Source organism: Crocodylus porosus, unplaced genomic scaffold, assembly GCF_001723895.1.
Source record: "Crocodylus porosus isolate Cpor-Errol unplaced genomic scaffold, CroPor_comp1, whole genome shotgun sequence".
Lineage (NCBI taxonomy): Eukaryota > Metazoa > Chordata > Crocodylia > Crocodylidae > Crocodylus > Crocodylus porosus.
This window is the reverse complement of record NW_017728886.1, coordinates 207,897,721-207,901,728: the sequence shown is the minus strand read 5'-3', so window position 1 is coordinate 207,901,728 and position 4,008 is coordinate 207,897,721. Positions and strand designations below refer to the sequence as shown.

The window sequence follows — 4,008 nt, the reverse complement described above, 5'->3', positions numbered from 1 at the left end:
ATTATAATTGAACTGGTATTTCTTCTAACCTCCCAGTATTCTCTAGGTAATAAGGATTCTTTTCCTTCTGAATGGTCTGGTCTTATATCACAGATGTGTGGTGCAGGGCTGATGCCACCCCTGCACATGAGGATTGGACCCATGGGTAGCCACACATTCCAGCTTACATGGTGCTGGGGGCCAGATCCGTCCCACAGGATGAGGGTTGAGCACTCCTGTTTATATGGCTAAATTCTCTATTCAACTAAACTTCTGTTTGAAGCTACTTCTGATAACTTCTTTGCTCCTAGTTTACAGCCCTCTTCCACTCCTTGAAGTGCCTCTTTTCTTTTATATATGGAGTTACAGACAAGCTAATTATTTTATCTAGTGTTTAGGCTCCATTTGCTTCTTCCCCAGACCTGAAGATGTATACTTGGTGCCTAAAAGCTCGTCTAAAATCTTTCCTAACTTTATAGTTGGAATAATAAAAGAAATTCCTCCAAAAGACCCTTGTGATTTGCATGTTTCCTGGATGATCATAGCTGTAACTCTCTAACCCTGTTACATTGACTAATGTGCTACAGGAAGCCTGTAGCAGAGCAGGTTGCTAAAACCTTCTGGCTAATGTCCTAACCTTTAGATCATCCTGTTCCTCTTGTTCTATATCTGCTTATACAACTAATTCTTTGTTCAAGAATGGTTATGCTTTTCTATAAATCATGATTTTTCATGAATCCATGGTAATATAATCATATTTACACATCCTCAATTTTCTTGTTTGATAAAGAATTAGTGTTTGGCTAGATTCAAGACTCCAAATCTCTTATTACTTTGTGCTTTTTGGTTTTATAGTACTATATAATATTTGGAACAGCTAGTCCACCCCATTCAATGAGTCTGTAGCTGTACTTACTTTTTCTTTTTTCTTTCACATAAATCCTAGCAACATTTTCTCTGTTCCTCTCAGAGTGTTATCTGGGATATTTATAGGCAGATTTTGAAATAATAAAGCGATTATTTGCTCTTTTTTAAATAGCATGGTTTCCACAAACTAATGAAAGCTGATGATAATAAGTATAAGACACAAGCAATGCATTTTAGTAAGATTTAGTAAGGGAGGTTAGAAAAGGAGAATTCTAGACTAGGACTCAAGTTTTAATCTATTACTTCAAAATGATTATTCTCTTAGTCTTGACAAAAAAGTCCAGTACAGAAACAAGCACATTTGTCCATATTTGTAAATGTCCAGACTGATTTTTACTATTGAAGCCTCTTTTCAAAATTTATCTGAGATTTATATCTAGTGCCTCTCATTGTGCTGTATAAGCACTGTGCTTTGGCTGCTGTACAATAATAAGGACCTTTGGAAATGTAAAGAAAAGTATCTTGATTTCACTACAAATGCATAAAGACAAATTATCTGAGATAACTGAAGTCTTAACATGGAAAGTCTGCTTGAGAAACAAACTATAGTTAGTAAAATATACTGCTTTTAGTTCTGTTGACTATAAACACACACTCAAACTTCAGCCTTTGGCCACAGAATCTGGAACATTTATAAATTAATAAATAAAAATTATTTATGGAGTATAAAGAGCTACAATAAACTAAAATTTCACTGGATAGATAACACGATTTCTATTTGCATCAAACAACAAAACACTGTAAGCAAGCCTGCCATTGGTGTGTAATGAAGAGACCAGCAAAAGCTGACTGCAGGTACATGTACCTTCCAAAAAGAATGTGCACTGAGCTGATGTTGAATTTGGTATCATTGTACCACTAGATATATTTTTCATTTTAACTACGTATGCTGGGGCCCAAACCTAGGAAATACTGAATGATAATTTAATTTCCCATTGAACTCTCATAATAAAACACTGAGTGGCTCTCAGGAATGACTTGTTAGTATGGCCCCAACTGTGCTTTCGCAGATATCAGGAAAACTCACTCTGACTTTTGTGCAGTTGAATCATGGCCTAATTGAACAAGCACATTCACTTGACCATAAACCTTTAGCTGCTGAATATAGATTATATGGTACAGCATTTTTAGAAGGTGATTACATTTTTCAATATCATGCTCTATTTCCTGGTGGGAGATAACTGCTTTTTATACTTTACTTTTATCAGTAAAATAACTGATGTGTGCAGCATGGCATTAAGAATCCCTGTATGGACTCAACAGCAACAACATTATAAACAAAAGTAAGGAGTGATGTAAATTATAAAGATAATCTACAGAGAAGTGTTTGCATATGTGCCCTATCAGTAATTAAAAGGTAATAGCATGTCCTTTCTAATCAGCCCATGTACCTACCTAAATCATTTGATGCTACCATTCTGTCAAGTTTGTTGAAATGAAGCTCCCAGATCTGAAAATCCACTTCAAGATGCAGTCATATCAAAACATCACCACTACCATCATCACCCTCATTATAAATTACCCTCTTGACCTCTTAAGGAAGGTCTCTGGTTATACATTTAAAACTCTGTTAGCTTTTCTGTTGTTACAGGGCATGTCTACATGAGGCACTAAATGTGCACTAGACTCATGCTGTGCATTAGTGGATCATGGGTGAAAACCATGCTAATACACAAATGCACAGTAGTATTAGTCTACTGTGCATTAGGAACACTTAAAAGGCATGTGCTGGCACTACTGTGCAACAGTGCCGGTTGCTGTGCATTGATTTAGTATCTGGTAATAGAGGTACTAAATGTAATACGCATTAACTACAGCACATTAATGAACGTGTAGATGCTCCCACATGTACTGTAAACTCCTGCTTAGTTTTCTGCCCATTGTCATTAGAGCTCTCTCAGAACTTGTGCTGTTTAGGTTTCTCCTTCCTATTAAAAATCCACGTTTCAGGATATTTTCACATGTTTTCATTTTTCTAGTTTTTTTTGTTATTCTCTTCCCTTCTTTCTCTTGGGCTTCTCTGTATTATATATCCCCACATTATCATCATCCTTGAATTCCATACACTAAAACGTTGTTTTCTTCCTGGTTCAGAATCTAAGTGAAATGTTAAGCAGACTTGACTTTGAGGTCTGTTGTATCCCTCTATACATCTCCCTTCGACTCAATACATTCCTTCTTATAACAACAGTATAACAACTTGCTTGTGGTTCTTAGTTCAGATTTCAGTGAAAAATGTCAGTGTTTCTGTCTGAGCCATTTTGAACAACAATTTCCAGAACTAGGAGTTGGTGAGACATTATCAAACTTTTTGCTGAGATTCAAAGGAATTTCATCTGGTATATTTCTTTTACTCACTATTTCTCATTTTGGAGGGATAGCAACACAATTTTTCTGTTAGGATTTATTCTCTATAAATGTATGTTGTTTATTGCTAATCTTTAGCTGGGTGCATCTACACAAGATGCTTTACTGCACATTAGACTAATCTAATGCACAGTAAAGTGTCACCGTCTACACTTGTGCCTCAGTTACTGAGTATTAAAGTAGCTAATGTGCCATTTGCTAGTACCAATACATACAGGTACTAGAAAAACAGCACATTAACTACTGTGCTGAAGGAGACATGTAGACCCCAACTGGGAACAGTTGCTTCTGGTCAGCCCAGGCAGCAGGGGGCCACAACTGCTGCTTGGCTAAGTTCCAATCTCTGCAGGGCCGAGAGAGCTGTCCAGGCTCCAGGGAAGTTTCTTCCCAGCCATGCAGAGATTGGGGACAGCCCAAGTCTCTGCAGGGCAGGAAGAGCTGTCCTGGAGCTCCTTCTCAGTTGCAGAATGGAGGAGCAGCTGGCGTCAATCACCAGACTGCTGGGAGGGAGATGCCCTGCAGCTTGGATACCAATCCCCCACCCTCCAGAGCCCAGACCTGATCCCTGTGCCCTCTGCCAGCCTGAGGATGGCACCTGGGGGAGCCTGGAGCTCCCCTTGGCTGCTTCAGGGGGGCAAAGCATGACAGGAACAGCCCTAGACAGAACTGCTGTCATCAGGAGCAAATTTGCTCCTGACAGACACACATTCAGATGCATGTCCAGGCACAGTTTAA

General features: G+C 38.6%; 1 protein-coding gene across 2 annotated transcripts in view; it reads right to left on the bottom strand.

The window, feature by feature from the left end:
• NKAIN3 (Sodium/potassium transporting ATPase interacting 3) overlaps positions 1–4,008 on the bottom strand; it is a 621,440-nt gene that overhangs the window by 33,135 nt on the left and 584,297 nt on the right. The window lies entirely within an intron of this gene.